Here is a 16,285-nt window from a genome sequence, read left to right as displayed (position 1 = left end):
TATATATTCAAATATGACTGTAAAATATCTAAAAGAAATTTATAAGGGGAAAAATAAGAGGTTGCATGCTCTTTATGACTTTGTATGATTTTTTGGAATTCTTTATTATTATTATTATTTTTAATGTTTTGACATTAACCTAGTGGCTTACATGTCCCCCAGGGTAATGAAGGCTGCGCCAGACCCATCCAGTGCTGCTGCAGGGCTCTAAAATATGCAGTGGCACTGCTTTGCAAGAGGGCAATACTGGCACGGCTGCCCCTTGTGTGATAGCATGTTGTGCATGCCTTCTGTTATTCCCAAGTAATAATTTCCAGCGATTGCAAGTTGCACACAATATGTGATTGCACAACCCCACAACCCCAATAGAGCCCTCTTGTGCAGCAAAATATCCAGTAGGTTCTTCTCATGAGCATAGCCTGGGCTTGTCTGCCTGTGAAAACCACTAGGATCCACACAGATCTTGGCGGTGCTGTGGCAACAAACACAGCACCGAAGCCCGGCTCATAGCCAAGGTTAAGGTTGCAAATAGTGATGTGCACGGACCGGTCCGGAGGCCATTCTACAGGCCTCCGGACCGGTCCGGACATGGGCAGTTCGGGGTTCAGGCAAACTGGGGTGGGGGTTCCTTTAGGGGAAGGGGGAGGGTGTACTTACCTCTCCCGCCGCTTTCCCCCCTCCTGTGCACTTATTTTAGTCAACAATTGGGGCGGCAGGATATCTCCCTGCTGCCCCTTCCCCTGCTCGGCTGCAAAAGGCTTCAGGAAGCCTTTTGTGCGCGCGTGTGTGGCCGTGCGCAAGTCGCGGAGATGTGACGCGCGCGCGATGTGCGCTTGTGCAAAAGGCTTCCTGAAGCCTTTTGCAGCCGAGCGGGGGAAAGGGCGGCAGGGAGGTATCCTGCCGCCCCTATTGTTGACTAAAATACGTGTGCAGGAGGGGGGGAAGTGGCAGGAGGGGTAAGTGCACCCTCCCCCCGCCCTTAAAAGGAACCCCCACCCCAGTGCCAGACCGCAGCTCCGCGGTTCCGTGCACACCTCTAGTTGCAAATGCACCCTCAACCCGGCTCCCAGGATTGAGTGTCAGCACGAGCTGCTCACATGCAAGAGATGCTGACACAGAGATGGTGTCAGAGAGTGTCCGTCCTCTGGGGAAATCCCCCAGTGCACTGCTTTCACTGTGCACTGTAGGATGCTCAGCACACGATGCACTGTGGGATGCTCGGAGACCACGATAACGTGTCCCCACCTCAGAGCAATCCACCCTGCTCTGCATGGCATGGAGCTGGGCTGAACATGTGGGAATGTGCTGCACACTCCCACCAAGGACAGGTCAATGATCTGGTGGAAAGGCAAAATTTGCCAAGCCTTCAACCCACCTGCTCGGTAGGTCACAGCAGCACACTGTGCTTCAGGATTTATAAGCTAGTGCTTCAGTGGTGTAGAAATGTTGGTGGCAGCCTGTGTTCAATTTTTTGGTGGGCTGCCACAACCTGCTGTCAATTGCAGCCCCTCTAGCCACTGTGGCTGGCAATGGGAGGCAAGCTGGCCATGGTGCAGTATAATGATATCACTGCCTGGTGGCTGCACTGGTTGTCAGTGATGTCATGATCCTGTGCCCAAACCAGCTTGCTTCCCTTTGTGGGCTGCAGCAGCTGTAATGATTAATGGGGCCATGGTAGCCAGCAGCAGGAAGAAGGGTGGGTGAGAGAGTGAGTGTCCCCCATGTTGGGGGACATGCTGGAAGTGGCAGGCGGTGGAGGTGGCAGGTAGAGAATGGTAGTAGGGCAGCTATGGAATCTGTGGTGGCCCACCTCCCTGGTGGGATCCCTTTCTCATGTTCTTTGCACACAGCCACACAATGAGAGATCTGCCCCTTCAATGTTTATATAAACTGGGTAAAATGCTTTTTAAATAAGTGAATAAAGTACAACCACCGTGTATTGTCTGCAGTATAAATATTATTTGCCATAGCTTGAGAGATCTAGCCAGTGGGGTTAATGAGATAAATCAACCTTATACAAAAGTATTCATAATTGGATATGTGGTGTATATTCCAAGGATATGTGTTACAGTGACTGTACACTGCTGCCAGAGATGTAGAAATTTGCCCCAATTGGGGAATATAGTATAAAAGTCTGAAAGAATGACTCAAAAGGGAAGCTCAACAGGAAGTGAAAGGTGAGGTGGATCGCCTGTTTATCAAAGCTGAGTCAAGGTCATGTAGAGGTGGCTACAAAAGATGTCAGGAGTTCTTAGCAGCCCCAGCTCTATACTGATTTAAATTCCTTTTTATCTTGCTAGAGGATTTACTAGAAGTTGAAAGTAGATATGAAGTGAGCACTGATTTGCTGCTAGCTTCTGCTTCGACACATTCCACAGGGTTGCATGGTATGAATGCAACAATTTGAGTATTTCTCAAAGAAAACAAGTGAATCTGACTTGCTAATGTGAGAAGAACTCTGCTGAAAATGTTCAGCAAAGTTCAACCATTTGGAGATTCCATCTGTAGACTCTTGAGGGAAATGAGTTTCAAAAAGGCCAGTGAAATGTTACACAGGAACCTTGCACATCCCTAGGGGGGGAAATGTAGTTAAACAGATACAATATTTAACTGGTTTCCTGTTTAACTGATACTTAGAATTTTGGAATTAAGGACTTTATGCAGGGCCAGTTCTACCAGAAGACCACACAAGCAGTCCTTGGGGGTGCCTAATTTTGCATGATACCATTGCAGTGACCATGAACATTACTGGAATCTTGTTTGTTCATTTAATGAATTCATATCCATTTTTAATTCTTAGAGGTAGAAAAAAACACTAAGAACCATCATTTTCAGTTCATATTGAAATCGTGCCATATGCAAGGCAGGAAAACAGTGCAGAATGTCTTACCTATTCACACATGACCATATTTAACTGCGATTTAGAAGTTCATACACACTAATTTCATTTGCAATCTTTGGGGGAATATAAGAAGTTTGGACCTGACCAAGGTTTCATCTAGTTCAGCATCTTGTTTCCAGCAGCAGCCAACAAGGCTGGCCTATCCATATAGGCAGTGGTGGCTGGTGTTGGTATTGCCAGTGGGTTGTGTGTGTTTGTAAGGCACCTTTAAGCCTAAATTAGTAGGTGCTTCCCTCCCGAACCTCAGCACCTGAAAGCTGTCACCAGCAGTGGTGCACTGCTCAGCATCCACTGTGGTGGAGGATCGGCTCCACCACTCAGCTGGTGGAGGCTACTTGCATGGCTAGCAAATGACTCCCAGGCATGTGCGGAGGCCAGTTGAGTGGTAGAGTCTATCCTCCACCACAGTGGGTGCTGGGTGCTGCGGTGCTGCTGGTAAGAACCTCCAAATGCGGTGGTATGGGAGGTAAGTACCTACTAATTTAGACCAGGCCTGCTCAACTTAGGCCCCCCAACTGTTTTTGGACTACAACTCCCACAATCCCCAGCCACAGTGGCCAACACAAGGGAATATGGGAGTTGTAGGCCAGCATCTGCAGGAGGGCCGAAGTTGAGCAGCTCTGATTTAGACTTAAAGGTGCCTCCTCCCACCCCACCAGCGGAGCCTGCACCAGCCACCACTGAATATAGGCAAACCATGCAGTTGCCTAGAGTTCCACGTTTTGAAGGGCACTGTGCTGGCCAAAGTGAACCTTCCTTGCTCCATTCCAAACCAATCCCCTCAACACTGCCCCTCCCACCTTCCTCCAGTGGGCAAAGGTATCTTGGCCCATGCCACAAGCCCTCCAAGGCAGAAACTAGCTTCTCTGCCAGGCAAGCTGAGCTGTGCTGTGAGGGGCCACAGGCCAGCTTCCCACCCACCTACCCATGGGGGTACTTTCCCTCGCTTGTATTCTATCCAGTAATCTTTTGCAGTTTGTTTGTTTGGACATTTGTCCCAAGAGGGATCCTGTAGAGCGTATGGGGGAGGAGAAAGAAAGGAAAGGGGGGGGGAGAGGAGAGGGAAATGGAGTTGTTGCTGAATAAACCTTTAGTTAAATCTACATGAGATTTCCGTGTGTGTGTGTGTGTGTGTGTGTGTGTGTGTGTGTGTGTGTGTGAGGGAAGTCACTATAAAACACCCTCCTCCTTTCCTTGGTTTTCTGTCTCAGTCCCTGAGACCAAGGCAGTCTGCAAAGGCAGGAGCAGCAACCCCAGTGGAACTGGGCTCGACAGAGGAGCCAGATCCTGTCCGCTGGGGCTTGAGGGCGTCCATGGTGTCCTGGCCCATTTGCTGCTACTGTCCCCCCATAGCCACGATGGAGAGAAAGGTGGAGCCCTGTGCCACAAGCAGCCACCATCAGTGCCACAACCAGCCTTTAGGGCAACAGAAAGGAGTGTGAGGTGCAAGCTCTCAACTTGCCAAGGTAGGGAGTTCAAGAAGAGAAGCAATCATCCTGCTGTTTCTGATTCTTTTGCCTAGACCTTCAAGGAGGAAAGGAACAGCATGCTAATAAGCCAGGGAATGGAGAGGGGGAGAGGGAAGAGCGAACTGTTGCTCAGCTGCAGCAGCATGGTACATCCCTATACTCAAATATAGGGGGTTGCACCAAAGTCATACTCTGCCTAGGGCACCAAAGCCCTTGGACCAGCCCTGACAGTCAACCAGATGCTCCCAGAAAGCTCATAAGCAGGACATGAAATCAGCAGCCACCTTCTTATTTATTAATTATTATTTATTTATTCAATTTCTATACTGCCCTCTCAAAGATGGCTCAGGGTGGTTCACACAGAGAAATAACAAATAAATAAGATGGCTGCCTGTCCCCAAAGGGCTCACAATCTAAAAAGAAACATCAGATAGACACCAGCAACAGTCACTGTAGGTACTGTGCTGGGGGTGGATAGGGCCAGTTACTCTCCCTCTGCTAAATAAAGTGAATCACCATGTTGAAAGGTTCCTCTTTGCCAAGTTAGCAGAGGTTCTTCATTGTTTCCAAGTTATTCATTGTTTCCTCCCCACCAGCATTGTTTGTTCTTCATCCCCTTCAGAATATGGCAGCTCCATTAGCTACCATGGCTAATAGCCATTGCTAGATCTATCATTCATTAATTGTCTAATCCTCTTTTAAAGTTGTCACAGCTATTACCTATCCTCTTGTGGCAGTGAATTCCATAAATTAATCATGAGTTGTGTGAAGTGTTTGCTTTTGTCTCCACCCCCCCCCCCCCCGCTGAATCTACCACCCATAAATCTATTGGCTGTCATGCCTCATTTAATAAATGGTATCATTTAAGTATCTTATCTATTTTTTGTCTACACAAAACATCCCTAAACACTTAAGGCTGACGTCCTGATTAATGCTGCAGGCGTGCAGTCAAAAAAGCACTCATGCAGTGGATATGGACATAAGAACAGCCCTGCTGGATCAGGCCGAAGGCCCATCTAGTCCAGCATCCTGTTTCACAAAGTGGCCCACCAGATGCTACTGGAAGCCTAGAGGCACGAATTGAGGGCATGCCCTCTCTCCTGCTGCTACTTCCCTACAACTGGTACTTAGAGGTAGCAAAGGCCTCCTGCCTTTGAGGCTGGAGGTGGCCTATAGCCCTCCGACTAGTAGCCATTGATAGACTATGAAGTTATCTAAACCCATGAAGTTATCTAAACCCTTCTTAAAGCCATCCAGGATGGGATGTGTTCCCACTTCAGATGCACCCACTGGGCATACAGGAAGACAATTTTCACCAGTCTCTGAAAGTTACCCTGCAAGTGTCCTGTGCAAATTGCTAACATGTCCCTGAGAATCATGCAACCCTCTGGAACATAACTGCAGTTTTCACAGAGCACTTCCAAGGGAAAAAGAGCAATGGAAATCTCCTTCTTGTGTGTGAACCCCCATGCTACAGACTCAGGAGTGCATCCATTATACACATGCCTATTCATTCATTCATTCATTCAGTTAGTTAGTTAGTTAGTTAGTTGATTTCTATACTGCCCTTCCAAAAATGGCTCAAGATGGTTTACACAGAGAAATAACAAACAAATAAGATGGAACACTGTCCCCAAAGGGCTCACAATCTAAAAAGAAACATAAGACAGACACCAGCAACAGTCACTGGAAGTACTGTGCTGGCGGTGGGTAGGGCCAGTTGCTCTTTCCCTGCTAAATAAAGAGAATCACCACGTTAAAAGGTGCCTCTTTGCCAGGTTAGCAGGGTTTTGGCTGCGCACACACACAACCATTAGGATGTCAGCCTTAATATTTCCAGGTAGGTAGGGTGTTCCAACTCTCAAATTATTTTACCACCCCATATAAAATCTCTGGGCACTTTAGAAATAAAAACAGAACAATTAAAAGTTTTTAAGTCATATAAAACAAATTAAAATCACCATCAATAACATTTTAAAACATTATAAAGTTAAGCCTGATAAAATAGGTACATTTTCAAGAATCGCTTAAAAACAGTCAGAGATGGAGAGGTCAGGGGCGTAGCAAGGTTGGAGTGGGCCCAGAGACGAGATTTTAAAATGGGGCCCCCCCACTCAAAGTCCAGGGCCTCCGCACACCCCAGGCCCCCAAGGATTTAAGTCTGATATTTCAAAATAAGTATGCTGCCTGGAAATACATTTCACTGAATACACACATGCACACTTCACAGTATATAGTGATATACATTGAGTACTATACATTTGTATTACTTTTAATGCCTAGAACACACTAGAAAGATGAATTATTAAAATGGGCCCCTTGCTGCAGATTAGCAAAGGAGACTTTCAACCATGCAGGGTGAGCCTATGTTTGTTTTCTCAGAATTCTGAACAAATTCAGTCGATTCCAGGAGGTTTTTCACAGGAGGCTTTTAAAGCTCTTTCACACACATCTCCTCTGGAATGGAGGTGCTGCATTCACATGTTGGCCAGATTTACCCTGAAGTCCCTGTGAGTTATTGGGGAGCAGTTCACACACAAGAAAAATAAAATAAAATAAAAGCACAACACATGCTTCTCACTCAGACCTTCTGGGTTGCAAAACAACTTGAACATAAGTGTATTTATGAATGAATGAATGAATGAATGAATGAAATATAATACTGTTTGTTCCAATAGTTTTTGTAATTTTCTGCCATGAAACAAGCCACTTATAGGACTTAGATAGCTTAGAAAATTTACTGGCTTAAAAAAAATCTGTTTTAAAATAAATATCCAGAGACTTCTCAGTCCCTCCCCCCGATATCAAAGCCCTATGGCAAGCAGATCCCTATGTATCCGGGGGGCGGGGGGCGGGAAAGGTAACCACAAAAAGGAGTTCACACTCTCCCTGGCAAATGCTGGGCAGCAAGGGGTCTGCTGCAGAGAACACTGGTGTCCACTCTGGCTGCCTCCTCCTTCCAGGCTGCTTGGGCCCTACTCGAGTTCAGGCTTCACAGAGGCCTACACGAGGCCTCCGTGGAAGCCCCGCCCACCCGCCGATCAGCTGAGAGGCGGGAGAAAAGGAGCTCTTTGCAGCTTGTCTGCTGCCTCGATTGCCGGCCAGGAGAACAAGCTGGAGAGACGGCGAAGAGGGCAAGTGGCTGAGGGGCCTTGGGGCTGGGCAGGGGGCAATGGGGAGTCACGTGAGGTGCCTCTGGGGGGCCCCTCCAGGCAGTGGGGCCCCCAGACAACTGTCTCCCCTTGCCCGATCGTTGTTACGCACCTGGGAGAGGTCCTGACTTCATTTGGGAGCACATTCCAGAGACCTAGAGAAGGCCTGGTTTGGTTTTGGGTTGAAACAAGCCAGGGGTAACTGCAACTGGGTGTGGTTTTAGTTGCTCTCTTCTGCACTTTCCCCAGCTCTTTAATTTTGTTTTTGAGCTTGGGCATTGCTTATGTAGAATTTGCCTTTTGAACTGCACACTACACTTTGAGTTGAGATTTTCACTGAACTATCCACCATGACCGCAGGATCTTTTTTGTGTTTAGTTACTAACCATTAAAACCTATTTTTAAAGTTGATCCAATTCCTCTTCCCCCCACCCCCACCCCAGTATCTTAATTCTGTTCCTGGCATAAATGATGTGGAAGAATGATACATATTGCAATTTTCAAATGTCCAGATTCACAGAACTAACAAAAGACCATGCTTAGTACACAAAGGAAAATGCACTGAAGAGGTAGATTTTGCAGAGTTTTTAAAGCTGACTCTCCAGTGGGTTGATTTGTAAGTTTGGTGTTCTTAGATTTTAATATTGAATACAACAGAGTTTAGAATTATATTTTCAGTTTAATTCAGGCAGAGCAGATGGCCTTGAATAATGATAATCTGAAATTGTCTCTTAAACTTGAAGCGATGATTGGAATTTCAGCACTAGGCTGATTATTGCAAAGAGAGAATACCAGTGAGAAATAATCCAAAGATGTCTTAAAAGATTGTGGCTGGAGCTAAAAGTTAATTATTGAAATGTTACAGAAAACATGACTTTCATTACATTCATTACTACTTTAAATTAGTCAAAGATGAAACAATATATCAAAGGCTGATTTTTCCCCTGTTTTTAAATAATGTATTTAAAAAGATGATTGCTTGCATTCAAAGTGTGGGTGGTTTAATTTGGTGGGAATGCTCTGCATTAATAAAATACAAATTACTCAGGCATAAAGTTAAGCACTTTAAAAGCCCATTGTATTCAATGAGACTTAAGCACATGCAGCCCATATTAGTTATTGATGGAAGCTGGGGAAAGGATCACCAGTGCAAGAATCAACAGGTAGCATCCAGATTAGTCTTCCATATGCAAAAGTAATCAGCAGCATCCTGTAACAGGAAATCTTCCATATGCAGAGGAGAACTTGTTCTCCTATTCTGCCATTTATTTATTTATTTATTTGTTTATTTATTTAGATTTTTATACCTCCTCACCCAGATGGCTCTAGGCGGTTCATAAAAACAAAAACAGATTACAAGCAAAATAAATAGCTCATTAAAAACAAAAAAAAAATGAAATCAGCCTAAAATCATTTCAGAGATTCGCCTCGCTGTCGGAAGTGAAGGACAAAATGGTGCATTCCCATCTGCAGGCAGGCGCACAGCATAGTTGCCAAGGCATTGGAGCTGGGACACAAGCACTCTCAGACTATACTACCAAGCTAGGAAGTGGCAAAAGGGGAGTTCCTAGTACACACGAGGAAGGAGGAGATGGGAAAGAAGAGACATGCCCCACTAGGGTGAGGAGGAAAAACTGAACAGCATGCCCCCATGTGGTGAGGAAGGGTAATGACAGTAGGTGTCAGGGGGCTCATGGGGTGGTGCCTGTGGTGGCAGGGACCTGGGACTTGCTGCCTGTTGCACCACTCTTCATGCCCATGTCTGAGGGGATGGCCTCACCCTGCCTCATGGAAGGGTGACATCTGCCACCTCCTTCTGTAGCCCTGCTGTGTCCCTTCCAAAATCTGCTCTTGAGGCCCTCCACTCTCCCAGAAATTTTCACTGATCTCTCCCCACTTCACTTTGCTGTCTACTATGTCTCACCAAAACATGTCCCTGATTGTCGGGGCACCCGCAGAAGCAGATTTTGGTAAGCACAAAGGGGGAAACTAGTGAAGATCAACCCTCACCTTGTGCAAGCAGAACATACTTCTGCAAATGGATGACTAAACTGGATGCTGCCCAATGATACACAATGTCATTAGTATTCTGGAATCCACTTCTCACAGTTGTTGGCTGAACATAACTGCATTGTTTCTGAGCATAGGAAGCTGCCTTGTACTGAGTCAGACCATTAAGAACAGCCCTGCTGGATCAGGCCCAAGGCCCATCTACTCCAGCATCCTGTTTCACACAGCGGCCTACCAGATGCCGCTGGAAGCCACAGGCAGGAGTTGAGGGCGTGCCCTCTCTCCTGCCATTACTCCCCTGCAACTGGTACTCAGAGGCATCCTGCCTTTGAGGCTAGAGGTGGCCCACAGCCCTCTGACTGGTAGCCATTGATAGACCTCTCCTCCATGAAGTTATCCAAACCCCTCTTAAAGCCATCCAGGTTGTTGGCTGTTACCACATCCTGTGGCAGAGAGTTCCACAAGTGGATCATGCGTTGTGTGAAACAGTACTGCCGTTTGTTGATCCTAGACCTCCTGGCAATCAATTTCATGGAGTGACACCTGGTTCTAGTGTTGTGTGAGAGGGAAAAGAATTTCTCTCTCTCCACTTTCTCCACACCATGCATGATTTTATAGACCTCTATCATGTCTCCCTGCAGTCGTCTTTTTTCTAAACAAAAAGCCCCAGGTGTTGTAGTCTTGCCTCATAAGAAAGGTGCTTTAGGCCCCTGATCATCTTAGTTGCCCTCTTCTGTACCTTTTCCAGTTCTACAATGTCCTTTTAAAGATGTGGAGACCAAAACTATACGCAGTACTCCCAGTGTGGTTGCACCATAGTTTTGTATAAGGGCTTTATAATATTAGCAGTTTTATTTTCAACCCCCTTCCTAATGATCCCTAGCGTGGAATTGGCCTTTTTCACAGCTGCCACACATTGAGTTGACACTTTCAATGAGCTGTCCACCACGACCCAAAGATCCCTCTCCTGGTTAGTCACCGACAGCTCGGATCCCATCAGCATATACTTAAAGTTGGGGTTTTTTGTCCCAATGTGCATCGCCTTACACTTGCTAACATTGAACCGCATCTGCCATTTTGTCGCCCACTTTGGAGAGATCCTTTTGGAGCTCCTCACAATCCATTTTGGATTTCACTACCCGGAAGAGTTTGGTGTCATCTGCAAATTTGGCCACCTTGCTGCTTTCCCCTTCTACTAGATCATTTATGAATACATTAAAAAGCACCGGTCCCAGTACAGATCCCTCGGGGACAGTTTAAAACATCATCTCTTGGCACTTTTATCTGATTCAGCTCTCTAGCCTCCATCCCTAAAGAGCCTGGTTCAGAAACAGGTATATACTCAGTATCCTCTGCCGTGAAGACAGACACATAGAACTCATTCATCTTCTCTGCAACCTCCATATCCTCCTTAATAATCCCTTCCACTCCCTCATTGTCTAATGGGCCAACCACCTCCCTGGCAGGTTTCCTGCTTCTGATGTATTTAAAGAAGTTTTTCTTATTCCCCTTGATACTTTTGGCTAAATGTTCCTCAAACTCTCTTTTTGCCTCCCTTATTGTCACCTTGCATTTCTTTTGCCAGAGTTTGTGTTCCTTTCTGTTCGCTTCATTTGCTCAGGCCTTCCAATTTCAGAAGGAAGTCTTCTTCCCTTTTATGGCTTCCTTGACGATACCCGTTAGCCACGCTGGCATCCTTCTGGACTTAGTGGTACCTTTCCTCCTTTGGGGTATACAATCTAACTGGGCTTCTAGTATTGTGGCTTTGAGTACTCCATGCACTCTGGAGCGAAGTGACTCTCCTGATTTTCCCTTTCAGCTTTCTTCTCACCATACTCCTCATTTTGGAGAAGTTTCCTCTTCTGAAATTCAAAATTTCCATGTTAGACATCCGTGGTGATTCTCTCCCTGCATGTATGCTGAATTTGATGGCACTATTGTCACTGTTCCCTAAAGAGTCGATGACACTGACATCATGCACCAGGTCCTGGGTGCCACTCAGAATTAGATCCAAGGTCGCCTTCTCTCTGGTGGGTTCCAAGACCAACTGTTCTAGGGCAATCATTTACCGTATCTAGAAATTTGACCTCTTGTCCTGATCTGACTGTGAGTTTACCCAGTCTACGTTTGGGTAATTGAAGTCACCCATTATTACAGCCCTGCCTCTCCTTGACACTTCCCTGATTTCCTCCTGCACCTCCCAGTCACTGTCGGTGTTTTGATCTGGAAGGCGATAGCACGTCCCCAGTAGCACGTTCCCTTTCTGGCCTTGTATTGTCACCCACACGGTTTCTGTGGAGGACTCCAATCCACCTAGGTTTTCTAGCTTGTTAGATTCTATTAGGGATGTGCAAAAAATTTCGGGCACAGATCGATCTGTGCCTGAAACGAGCAATTTCGGGTGATTCGGGTCCGAACCGAATCACCCCCGATGTCCCCCGATATTTTTCGGGGCCGAGCCGAATCACCCCTGATTCATGCCCGAAAAATTCGGGTGATTCGGTATGAAGTCTCTTTGAATTTCCCGCCTTTTTGCCTCCATTGATTTGAATGCAAAAAGGTCTGATGTGACGTCAGCTCGAATTTTGGGTCTCAGGGGCAAAATAGTGGGGTGGGGTGGTATTGCCTAATGGATGGAGGCTACCGCCCAATTTTCAGGGGGATTGGGCAAAGGGCTGATTTTGGGGGATTTTTGAAGTTTTAGTGTCTTTGGGGCAGTTCGGTGGCATAGCATGGGATCTGGGCAAAAAGAGTGGGGTGGGGTGGGGTGGTAGTGCCTAATGGGTGGAGGCTACCACCCCAATTTCAGAGTGATTGGGCAGAGGGCTGATATTTGGGGAATTGTTGAAGTTTACGCGTCTTTAAGGATTTCCCCCATAGAGAAGCATTGAGGTGTCAGCAAATGTATAGCTTCACGCGGGGGGCAAAGGGGTGGCCTAGAGCAGTGTGGGGTTGGTGGTAGTGCCAGGTAGGGTCAAGGAAGCTACCTGAATTTTTTCAAAGGATTTGGGCAGAGGGCTGATTTTTGGGGAATTGTTAAAGTACGCATCTTTAAGGTTTTTCCTCATAGGGTGTACATGGAGCTTTCAGCAGAGGCGTAACTAGGGAAAACGGCGCCCGGGGCAAGCACTGAAATTGCGCCCCCCCGCCGTGCCCCCCCCGCCGCCGCCCCCCCAGCATACATCTGACTGACACACATGTGTTTTTTCCTCACAACAACCCTGTGAAGTTGGCTTAAATCTCAAACAACAGAATTATGATGCAATGATGATACACACTACATTATACTTAGGTTTTTCCTCACAAGCAACAACCCTGTGGAGTTGGCTTGTATCTCAAACAACAGAATTTTTATGATGCAATGATGATACACACCACATTATACTTAGGTTTTTCCTCACAAGCAACAACCCTGTGGAGTTGGCCTGTATCTCAAACAACAGAATTATGATGCAATGATGACACACACTACATTATACTTAGGTTTTTCCTCACAAGCAACAACCCTGTGGAGTTGGCTTGTATCTCAAACAACAGAATTATGATGCAATGATTGATGATACACACCACATTATACTTAGGTTTTTCCTCACAAGCAAGAGACAATCTCCAAAGGTCCTGGCATATAACCCCTTCCCCCATTTTTCTTGCCAAACTTTGTGTCTTTAGCAGGATACCACAGGCACTTGTTAAAGCTAACACTGCAGGTTTTTCTGAGATGGAGCTGTTATAGGAGCACTTCAGCGTAAACTGAGATCACAAGGCAAGCTTTCACAGTGCAAAAACGAGCATGCCAGCAAGCAGAACTCATGGTAAAACTCTCTTGAAACACCTTGTAACAATGCACAGGCATCTATGTTACACTGCTTGAGTCAACTCACACTGTTGTACTACCCAGGCTGTGGGAATTGACTCTCAGTTCCATATACATGCATGCATTTAAGATTGAGTGCCAAAGAATCTTTATGATTGTTTTTCTTTCTTTTGGGGCGGAGTGAGGAGCGTATAATGCAAACATTAACACCTGTTAGGCATCTGAGAACCATAGTTGGGCAGCTAAATAAAAGCCTGATTCTTTAATATGTTTTTTTTTTCCACATGTGGCTTCTGTAGTTTTTGCAACTCATTCAATTTCTCACCCTGACACTTGGTCTGCTGCTTTCACCCGCCCGCCGCTGAATCCTTTCTTCCGTGCGGGTGTCTGTGTGTGTCCTCGTCGTCCTGCCTACGCCTGCTGCAGTGCAGCCCAGCCCCAGCAACCACGCTTTCCTCCGCGACGGCGACCGTGCCACCACGTGCAGGCAAACAGAGGAGGACGGACGCACCGCACGCATGCGCAGCGTGACACGGCACACCGGCCAAGTCGCGCATGTGTGCGTCACTGACTAGAGACCCTCTGGCTGGCAAGCCACTAGAGGGCCTCTTTCTGGCTGTTCCAGACTAAGCGAGCGATGGAGCGAGCGAGCCTCAGCCAAGGGCAGGCGCAGTGAGCAGCATGAAAGGCGCCCGCCGCCAAGCCAGGCCACTGACTGGCCACAAGAAAAGCAATGGGGGGCGCGGGCGGGCAGGCGCAGTGAGCAGCATGAAAGGCGCCCGCCGCGGCGCCCGCCGCCACCAAGCCAGGCCACTGACTGGTCGCCAGCAAAGCAATGGGGGGGGGGGCGCGGGCGGTGCGGAAGGGACCGCTCATGGGGGAGGGGGCGCCGACGTGCTCCCTTGACTGCTGCAGCGCTGCTGCACTGAGCAGGAGAAATTTGTATTAAAATTTTAAAAAAATGTTTGGTCATGGCGGCGCCCCCCATGTGACCCGAAAAGATGGCGCCCGGGGCATGTGCCCCCCCTGCCCCCCAATAGTTACACCTCTGGCTTTCAGCAGCCCCATAACTGCACTTGGAGGGTGCTGGGGTGGCCCAGAGCGAGTGGTAGTGTAGTGCACATAGGGTGCCAACCACCCCCATGGGTTTCTAACCCATGGGGTACAGGGTTCTGTTGTTTCAGAGGTATTCTGAGTGTGGATTCTATGATAGCAAATTAGAGTGGATTCATGGTGTTTCATTGAAAATCTCATTAGCCTCCTCCAAGGCGCCCCTCCCTGTCCTTTCTATAGAGCTTATACCCAGGGATAACAGTGCCCCACTGGTTCTCACTGTTCCACCATGTTTCTGTTATGCCCACTATATCTATTTCTGCGTTAGCAACCAAGCACTCCAGCTCACCCAACTTGGCTCGAAGGCTTCTGGCATTGGCATATAAGCACCTATATGCTGAATCTCTCACCTGATGTGTGCTATTCTTTTGACTCTTTGACCTGCTGGCACAGGCTCCCGTCTGCAATTTATGAGGTTCTGCTCTGTCCCCTTCTGTTTTATCTGAATCCTTTGCACCCGCACACTTTAAGGGATGGCTTTTGCCAAACAGGTTACTGCCCAGCTCCCATCGGCTATTCCCCAGGCGTCATTTTAAAACCTGCTCTGCAACCTTTTTTATTTTAAGCACCAGCAGTCTGGTTCCATCTTGGTTCAAGTGCAGCCCATCCATTTTGTACGGGCTGCACACAGGCTTTTGTACCATTGGTCCATCTAGCTCAGGATTTCCTATACTGACTGGCAGCAGCTCTCCAAGGTTTCAGGCAGGACTCTTTTCCAGCCCTACCTTGAGATGCCAAGGATGCTTGATCCCTTCTCATGAAAAGCAGATGCTGTACCACTGAGCTATGGCCCTACCACACATGGATTTCCCATCCAGGTACTGACCACATAAAGACCTGCTTAGTTTCAACAAGGTGTCTCTATCATATATCCTTAGACTGTGTTCCAGAAACCAAAAGACAAAGCACAAGTAGCTTTTGGGGGTGGCTTCATGGGGAGAAGAGAGACTGCTGGAACAGTATACAGTATGGACGGGATGCAAGAGGACTCCACTGCATCCTGTGCGGATGGACTCCTTTGCATATCAGTGGACCTGTCCCTGGATAGTTCATGTGGAAGTGTGTTACTAGTGAACAGCTAGTGCTTGCTTGATTAAGTGCCGTCAAGTTGGTGTAGACTCTTAGCGACCACATAGATAGATACTCTCCAGGATGATCTGTCTTCAATTTGGCCTTTAAGGTTTCTCAGTGGTGCATTCATTGCTGTTGTAATCGAGTCCACCCACCTTGCTGCTGGTCATCCTCTTCTTCTCTTTCCTTCAACTTTTCCCAGCATTATGGACTTCTCAAGGGAGCTGGGTCTTCGCATAATGTGTCCCAAACATGATAGTTTGAGCCTGGTCATATGTGCCTCGAGTGGATTGATCTGTTCTATGATCCATTTGTTTGTTTTCCTGGCTGCCCATGGTATCCTCAAAAGTGTTCTCCAGCACCAAAGTTCAAAAGCGTCAATGCTTTTTCTATCTTGCATCTTCAAAGTCCAGCTTTCGCATCCATAGAGTGTCAGGGGGAAACCATGGTCCAAACGATTCTAATCTTTGTAGGTATAGACACATCACGGCATCTAAATATCTTTTCCAAGGCCTTCATTACGACCCTACCAAGTGCTAGTCTGTGGCATATTTCTTGACTGCTGGATCCTTTACTGTTGATGGTCAATCCTAAAAGGCAGAAGCTATCCACCACTTCAATGTCAGTTCTGAGGCTGGTTGTTGTACCTATTGTCATTAGTTTAGTCTTCTTTACATTTTGTTGTAGTCCCATCTTTTCCCTGTGCTCCTTGACTTTCACTACTAGAGCTTGCAGACCATCCGCATTCTCAGCT

Source organism: Hemicordylus capensis, chromosome 4 (genome assembly GCF_027244095.1).
Source record: "Hemicordylus capensis ecotype Gifberg chromosome 4, rHemCap1.1.pri, whole genome shotgun sequence".
Lineage (NCBI taxonomy): Eukaryota > Metazoa > Chordata > Lepidosauria > Squamata > Cordylidae > Hemicordylus > Hemicordylus capensis.
Note: the sequence above shows the minus strand (reverse complement) of the source record.